We start from the raw sequence: 9,411 nt of genomic DNA on the forward strand, positions 1-9,411 counted from the left end.
AAACGAGTGAGACATACTTTCCTCTTAGTGGCGAGCAGGCTGTAATGAAGGACTGAGATTGGGTTTCTTTCATGTATAATGAAAGGAAGAAGAAAGGACACTGAACTCAATGTACAAGAATACTTCTAACCTTCGAAAGCATTTTTTCATTCATCTCTTTGTAATTCAAACACCATTTACCTTTATTGTTCTACTACTTTTCTTGTAGTATTGATTTCCTGTACTGAAGTTTCCTTTCAAAAACACTTCATTTGCTTGTAACAACTTGCCTGCTGGCGGTCAATGTTACCCGAATAGATGCAAACTTTGCTCGAATGCTTGTGTTTCTCATTTCCTTTCAAGTTATTACCCTTTGTATGCAAGTTATCATTCTGTTGATTAAACATTTAACAAGTCTTTACATTCCTGTACTTTCAATTCTTTACTTTTCCATCTAACTTGTCTTACGTGCTGTTTTTACTTTCAAACAAGGATTGCAAACTGACTTGGACCGGTTCTAATCAGTTTGTAGTTGTCTCTTGGCATTAACAAAAAGAGAAAATATAAAGTCCTTGTCACCAAGGCATAAAAAAATGAAAAATAGATCTAACCCTATATGGACAATCCTTTGATAAGAGGCTCCGTGGCATAAGCAAACAATCTAAGTAACAAAAATTAGACAACCAGTTATCTTGGCCAATAGTGGCACGCCTGAAAACAACTCATTTAAGATAGCCTAAAAGGCTGCTCATGGCTTCCCAAAGGCACCCTTAAATTAACAAGAATTCGTCTTCGTGCAGGAGGAATTATGCATCCAATCTAATTTTGGCACGCCGGGGGGATTCCTTGTGTTTTATGCCAAACCACAAGAAAAGAGACGGATTCAACATGAAGGTTCAAAGCAGTTCTACCACACCTTCTTAGGCGAATTAAGATGGTTGATAAAGTGAAGAATCTACTCCTCAGCAAAGCCCCAAGGCAGTTGATAGCCCGACTCATTCTAATAGTTCGGGCAAAGAAATGTCCAATGGAGAACTGCAATCAACAATGATCCAGGTGATAAGGAACATGGCGAAAGCTGCAATATATACCAGATGAGAGATAAGTAAGTTGTGCTCGGTCACTTGCAAGTTACAAAGAAGGCTGGAGACAGAATTCTCTAATATGTCTCACTAAGTGACCACCACCAAGATTACTGTTGAAAAACCAGATGAAATCTCGGAAAAGAAGAGGTAGTTGTAGTCCTTTCTTTTCCCCAAAGAAGGGAAAAATAGACGTTGCTAGTAGTTTTCTTTCCACTTGTTGCTTGATGCTGATGATAAAAGTCCTCATAAAGTTTGCCTGCACCAGCTCCCATCTCAACTACTGGAGCAGTGAATGTCCTACCCTGAGAAAGGGGTGGCTTTAACCAAGAATGGTAAAAAATGGCTTCTTGTTGGAAAAAATAAACGATGTTTGGGCCTCAAGGTTCTTTCTCGATCTGAACCGAAAAACCAAATTAATTTCGGTACTTCTGAGTTTTGGGATTACCAAAATTTTGGTTCAATTTTTGAGTTTGAAATTCCTGCCCCAAAATATTTCTGTTCCACTTTTGGGATTGTGTTTTCAGATTGGGATCCCGAACCGATTCAACTCTAGGTCTTGGTCAATAGTGGCACGCCTAAAAACAACAACTCGTTTAAAATAGCCTAAAGGCCTGCTCAAGGCTTCCCAGAGGCACTCTTAAATTAACACTGAATTGGTCGTTCACGCAAGAGGATTTATGCACTCAACAATAACTTAACAATCAATAAGACAGAAGACTTAAATTGGTATTGAAACCTTAAAAGGGAGACTCTAGATGCAGTCCTTAGTTATGAATATTCTTTTATTGAAACCTTGTTGGTTTTTAATTTTTGATCGAGGTCCCTGAAATTAATGTGATAATTTATTTCTGTGTACGTTACTATATTTTTTAACTTAAAAATTAGAAATTTTAGTTGTTTATATAAATGAGATTTTAAATAAAAAAACCATAATTTGAGGGATTAAAAATATTAAAAAATAAATATACTATTGTGTGTGTGTATATATATATATATTGTGACAACCCGTCCCTAGTTCTACGATTTTATAAATTTTAAAAGTGTGAATTTACGAAAATGCCCTAGAGGTGAAGGTTTTGACTTTCGTTGACCAACGTATAGTGAGACGTACTAAATTTTTTTTTAGTGTATTCCTGAAGTACTCGACGATATGAAATCGTAAGCGCAAGAAAAAAATGAATTTGGAGTTACGGTTAAAGTTTTATGGAGCTATGAACCCGAAAGCATTTTGAAGAAATAATTATTTTAATTATATTATATTATTTTATACTACTAAATTATTAGGCTACGTGTGGGTGGCTGAGTGAGGGAAAAGAAAGGAAACGGGGAGAAGAAATAGAGGAAAAGGGGAGGGTTGCTGCCCAATCGAATGAGGATGTTGAGAGGGCTGCTGCCCAATCAGGAAGATGAGAGAAGTGAAGGACCAACCAGAGAAGAGAGCAAGGAGAGGAAAGGAGGAAGAGGAGATGCGCCAGATCTCCTTGACCCGTTTCTCCCCCATCGGACTTGGGCGACCCAGAGGTTTTTCCATCATTTTTTTGTCGATTTTCCAGCGACTCAAACCTTGCCACCGCCTGAAAATGAATCATCATCCTTCCTTCTTTCATTTCCACGCAAAACCCAGTTCCTTTAACCCCCTATTTGTAGGGAATTGAGCCATCAAACCTGTGGGGGTTCCGAAGGTTGCCACGGCGGAATCCGCCATTTACGAAAAGTTTCTCTTCAATTACCACCACCAAAACACTCCTCAATAGGTCAGTAATAAAGCCCAATCAGTGGTTGGATTGTCGGAGTTGATTTGAGGACGAATCAAGAACACCCAAATTCTAGGGTTATCACGGGATCACGGCGATTTGGAGCTTTTCCCGGCCAAATTGGACTTGGCCACAGGTATAAAACTTGCTTTACTTATTGAGATCTTCATTTATGTGAAATTTGAGAATTTTTAGAAATAGTTAATTTTTCCAGCGAGTCGGGGCGGCCGACAACCGTGTGCGGTGGCGCGTGGCGGAGGTGCGTGGGCCTAGGCACCCCTGACTTTCCTAGGCTGAATTTGATACCCCAATTCCCTTTGAGAAGTCCAATTGATGAAATTTTGTCGGTTGAACATAGTTTTGATAGAGACCGCCACTTCATCACTATATGAATCGACGATCGGACCGTTGGATCGTCATCAAACTTTAATATCTTATAGTAAGTAATATTTGAGGATATTAGGAACTTATGGATCGGGAATCCGACATACGGATCTTCCCTAATTGGATTTGTAAGTTCATAAAATAAAACGTCGGCCGTCACTTCATTTTGGCAATTGGCGGAGATCCGACCGTCGGATCGTGATAGGATTTTAGTATGTTATTCTAGAAGCATCATGTGTATCTCTAGAAGTTACGGATTGGAAATCCGAGGTGCGGATCTTCCGGATTGAGTTATGTAGGGTTATGGACCCTACCGTTAACCTTTGATCGACGATTGACTTTTGGTCAATGAGTTACAAATCATTCTCGAATGTCCTTGGGAATATGTTTTATGTAAGTTACATGTTCTATTGATAAAAACTCTGAGACGTGATTTGATAATTGTTATAGGCGACGATGGTTCGTGATGTCTCGATATTCGTGCTAGGGAGTCGTAGCGTGGACCTTAGGTGAGTGGGTCTTTTTCTTTTTATCGTGTGTATATATATATATATATATATTTATATATATGATTGATAAGTCCACACGTGCTTTTAAATTGATTTATGCATTTTATGCCATGTCATATATATTTATATATTCTAAAATACTATGATATGGTTGAGTTTTAGATTGCATCATGGCTTATCTAACACACCTCGACCTAAAATCAGGGCGTGCTGGCCGTCACGTGAGGGTGACGTAGCCATGTGCACAGTGCGAAAGTGATAAGGATATGAAATATATGAGTAAATAAAAACCGAACGCTAATTAATGTGCACTAAGAAGCAGAAAGTGCTAAGAATGAGATACCAGTGTAAATACACCTAATCAGAGCATAGAAAGTCTAGGTGCAGTCCAGTAGGACAAGTACTAATTATACAGTACCAGAAGATGTCCTACTAATATGGTAATTTGTCAGAACCGCCGAAATCCTCAAATGCCACCAACAGCAAGTCTACGTAAAAATTGGAGGGGCGCAAAACAGAAAATGTGAGTGGGCAAAAACAAATGTTTTGAGAACACATTTAACTTTCAAAAGCTCTAATCCCTCGCCGTAAAACATGTATACTTTTTCCAAGAAATAGAATATCAACATATACACATATATATATATATTTATATATCCATTCAAATCATGTTACACATAATCATAATCATAAGTATGCCATGCCAAGATATAAACAGGATAAGTAACTTAGGTGAAAATAAATTCATGGAATATAACACATTAGCCGGAACCCCTGCAGAAGTTTGTACGGCTGAATTCATAACTCATTAGTCAATCTAGCCGGAGTCACTGCAAATGACCTATATGGCACTCCACTGCACACAAATCGGAACCACTGAAAATGTCTGTACGACAAGACTGGGTGTAATATAATTATGCTCAATACTACGCTCTCATGATAGCTGTGCGATAAATCGCTAGTCACCTACGAGTTGGAACCACCTATAATGGTATGTACGACAAGACTGTACACCTAAATTGGATCCAATGTGAGCATAGGGTGCGGGAGGTGATATTATATACATGCATGTGCCATATTTCTGGCTAATCACTAACACCGGGGTGCAGGTTTATGAGCTCTATACTTCTCAATTAATCACAACCATTCAATACACATTCACAATTCTTAACTCACTTGGAACTTACTTGAGCGCCCACAACACCAAATCACATTTATGCATACAATTATAACTCATGGTTTAAGCATAAATCAATAGGCATGGCATTTTCAAAGTATAAATCATTTAAATGCATTTTCTAGGAAAATATGAAGCATATACGTATATACATAAAACCAAAAACTCACTCACTGGTATGTCGAAGGGTCATAGCCCCTGAGCCACCCTTGAATGCGCTCGTCCTTGGGATAAGTCTCCCTTATATGCGAAACAACTATAAAAATGTTAATTTAAAGCACATAACCAATACTAGCTAATAACTTCTCATACATTGCTCAAATGGGATGTTTGAATATACCAACGTGATCTACACAACCTCACGAACATCTCCATATTTTTAGAAAAATTTTCCGACGTCCCACGCGTCGGCAAAGGCACGGCAACACGCGCGGCCACGCGTAGGGACCCTAACGGAATCCCTTAACCCCGTTAGGAATATTCCGTTAAAAAGTAACAGAAACCATTAATTCTAACTGACGACGTCAGAATATTCCGTCAACTCTGACGAAATATTCTATCTTCTTCTCCGGTTAGCCTCGCCGGTCGCCGGTCGCCGTCGCCATCGCCGTTCACCGAAAACTGGAAAATCACGAAAACCTTCATATCTCGTCCAATTCTTAACCAAATTCCAGGAAACTTGAACCAAATTGAAGCTTAGGATAAGTAGAACAAAACCTTACCTTTCAAAAGTCCTAAAACCGACGGAACTCGCTGAAAAATCCTTCGATATTCCGGCTAAACCTGCAACTCCCTATTGTCGAGCTTCCTAACATCCAAATCACTTCATTTTTCTTCTTCGAGCTTCATGGAGAGGTCCTTAACTTCCCTATAACTTCAAAACTCTCAGAAAACTACACATTTACATGTGCATGAACAATACCTCAAATCGAAGGTTATGGTTTCTCGGGTTTTACAAGCTTTCAAGTCTTAAAAATTGTACAAATGAACTCAAGAGCTTGTAAGGAACAAGAACATCACCTTTTTAACATCGATCCGCCACTGGTTGAAGGAGTTTGAGGTTGACTGTACGGTTTGTATGGAAATGGAAGGAAATCCGAGAGGGAATGGAGAGAGAGAGAGTCAACGGGAGAGAGAGAAAAGTATGGGTGCTTGTGTGTGGTCCTAGTTGGTCACAACCAACAAAACTAAGTCCTAAGTGTTCCAAAAACTTAGGAAAATCTTTGAATTGGTCCAAATAAAACTTTACCCACATGACCACACAAAATGTCCAAGGGTAAATAAGTAATCTCACGCCGTCGAAAATAAATATTTCGGGATGGGCTGTGACAATATCCATATGCATATTGCCTACATACAATTACTGTGAATACTTTGAAGTGCTAAGGTGAGCGCGGGACATGCAGGTAAGTTCAAGTGAATTTATTGTGTTATTTGAAATGATTGAGTTATGGCATGACTAGATTTGTGTTATAGGCAACTCCGACTCATGTGTCATCATAGATTGATTTATGAGTCGTATAGGTTGCATTAGGCAACTCTGACTTATGTGTCAGCATAGATTGATGAGCACCTGATTTTATTAGGTTACTGCTGATATGTAATGATTTGGAATATTTACGGATTTACTGTTGATTTACATTTGATTTACATTTGATTTCATGCTTATACATGGTATGATTTTCTGGAAACTATACAGGTTTTACAGCGAGGGGTTATAACATTTTAGAAGGTCTTTATTAAAAATTTATTTTCAGGCCCACTCACCCTTGTTTTGTTTTCACCCCTCCAAGTTTTAATAGTTGAGCTTTCTTATTGATGAGGATTCGTGGCAAATCTTGGTATTGGAGATTACCTTTGATGGTATGATTCTCAATCCACTCTACTGTACTTTACTTATGCTCTGACATCACGTGTGAAATGGGTTCATTTCCGCTCACAGCGCACTCTCGTATTTAGGCACTTTTAGGTTTAAATTTATTCACATATTCCACATCACTACACTTTTTGGCTTCATCACCTTCCAGGTGTCGGCCAGCACCACTTGATTCGGAGTCCTAGTGGACAATCCTAGTCGGGATGTGTCATACATAAACATGGGTACATTCATCAAAATTAACCAAAAAATTTATTGTATCAAAACATGGGCACATTCTTCAAAATCACAAAAAAGAAGATATTAGGCTTAATAACATTAGTAAATTTCTTCGATTAAACTTAACATGGATACATTTTAAAATCAAAGAAAAATGAATGTACCCATATAAGTTTAAAAATGGATTAGAAAAAAAAATTGAATAGATTTTATATAAAAGAAAGGGTACATTTTACATATAACAAATTGGTATATTTAAGAATGAGTACATTTTAAGATTAAAAAGTTTTACATGAATGGGTACATATAATTAGCATGGGTACATTTAGCAAAATAAAAAGTACAAATACAAAAAATATATGGGTACAAATACAAATAAACTTTAAAAAAATATGGGCACAAAAAGAAATTAATATATGGGTACAAATTAAAACTAAAAAGAAAATTGGTACAAGTTAAAAAAGAATTACAAATTAAAAATGGGTACAAACTAAAACTAAAAATATATGATAAAAACTTTAGTCATAAATATAAATATACTAATTGTAACATTTTTAACATTAAATGAATATATTCAGAAATAAAAAATATTTTAGTATTGAAATAATTAATGATGTTATTAATACCCAAGGACCTTAATAAAAAATTGAAAAGGAATAGGATTTAATCAATGGAGTAGCAAAAGAAAAGATGAGAACCTAATTTCTCCATTTAAAAACTACCTCAAAACGAAGGCTTAAAATGTAGTTAATCCGGGTTTTTACAACCTGACGACCAAAATGGAAAATGAGAACTACATACTATTTTTCTCACCACATACTTTCTTGCTTAATTATGTCTGGGTGTAGTGGAGAAAATTAGTGTATCATTTTCTTTTAAAAACAAAAGCATAAAATGCTACTTAGTACTATAATCTAGTGGTATGTCTCTTCATTTGTAAGTGAGAGGTCTTAGATTCGATTTTTAGGTTCAACTCTCGCCAAAGAAAAATTTGAACCATATTACTGTTAAGCCATTGTGAGGCATAGCCTAATCTCACACCTTTTTTTTTTAGTACATCGATATATTTTACATAAGGGGAGGGGGAGTTCGGCTAAGCCACACAATGGTCAACCTAGTTTGGTATCGAATTTGTGACAACCCGTCCCTAATTTTAAGTTTTATAAAATTTAAAATAGTGATTTTACGAAAATGCCCCTAGAGGCAAATATTTTGACTTTCCTTGACCATCGGTTAGAGAGACGTAGGACTCATTCTTTTAGCGTATCCTCGTAGTACTCGTCACTACAAGCGCATAGGCGAAAGTCATTTGTGAATCCGGGTTTTAACGGTATAGTTACGGACATTTGAAGTCTTGAACATGTAACTTACATAAAACACATCCCCAAGGACATTCTAGAATGATTTGAAACCCATTGACCAAAAGTCAATCATCGGTCAAAGGTCGACGGTAAGGTCCATAACACTACGTAACTCAATCCAGAAGATCCGCACCTCGGATTTCCTATCCGAAACTTCCAAAGATCCACATTATGCTTCTAGAATAACATATTAAAATTTTATTACGATCTAACGGTTGGATCTCCACCAATTACAAATTCAAGAGGTAGTCGACGTTTTATTTTACGAACTTACAAATCCAATTCGGGAAGATCCATACGTCAGATTCTCAATCCGTAAGTTCCTAATGCTCTCAAATATTACGTACTACAATGTATTAAAGTTTGGTGACAATCCAACGGTCGGATCGTCGATTGCTATAATATTCAAGTGGCAGACCTTAACAAAATTATACCCAAACAATGGAATTCTGTCAATCAGATGTCAAATATGGAATCAGGGCATCCAAAATAGCCTAGGATGGGCAGGTCGGATCTCAACCCACGCGACGCTGCTAAGCGCCGCCACACGCAGTAGTCGGCCGCCTCGACTCACTAGAAAAAAAAAATCAACTATTTCAAAAAATTACCAAATTTTACAAAAATGAAGATCTCAATGAGTAGAGCAAGTTTTATACCTATGGCCAAGTCCAATTTGGTCGAGAAAAGCTCCAATTTTCATTGAACTCGCCTGAAACCCTAGAATGGTTGAGCTTCGATTCTCCTTCATCAGTATTCCGATGCACCAACCAAGGCTTGAGACTTGTTCCTGGGTTCAAGATGAGTTGATTAAGGGTGATGGTGGGTGGTGAAACTCGCCGGAATGACGGAATCGCCGTCGAGAACCATCGAGTTCTCTAGTGAGGTTTTACACGATTTTGGACCTAAAACCCTTCAAATTTGGGTGGAGATGGTAGATGGGAAGTTGTGGAAGAGGTTGCAGGTGTTGGATGGTGGTGGTTTGACGGAAAAAATGGCGGAAACCGTCAAAATTTGGTCAAGTTGGGTGTGCAGGTGTACGATCAACGGGAAGGAAAGGCTAGGAGCTT

This window comes from Malus sylvestris, chromosome 5 (genome assembly GCF_916048215.2).
Source record: "Malus sylvestris chromosome 5, drMalSylv7.2, whole genome shotgun sequence".
In the NCBI taxonomy this organism is placed as follows: Eukaryota; Viridiplantae; Streptophyta; class Magnoliopsida; order Rosales; family Rosaceae; genus Malus; species Malus sylvestris.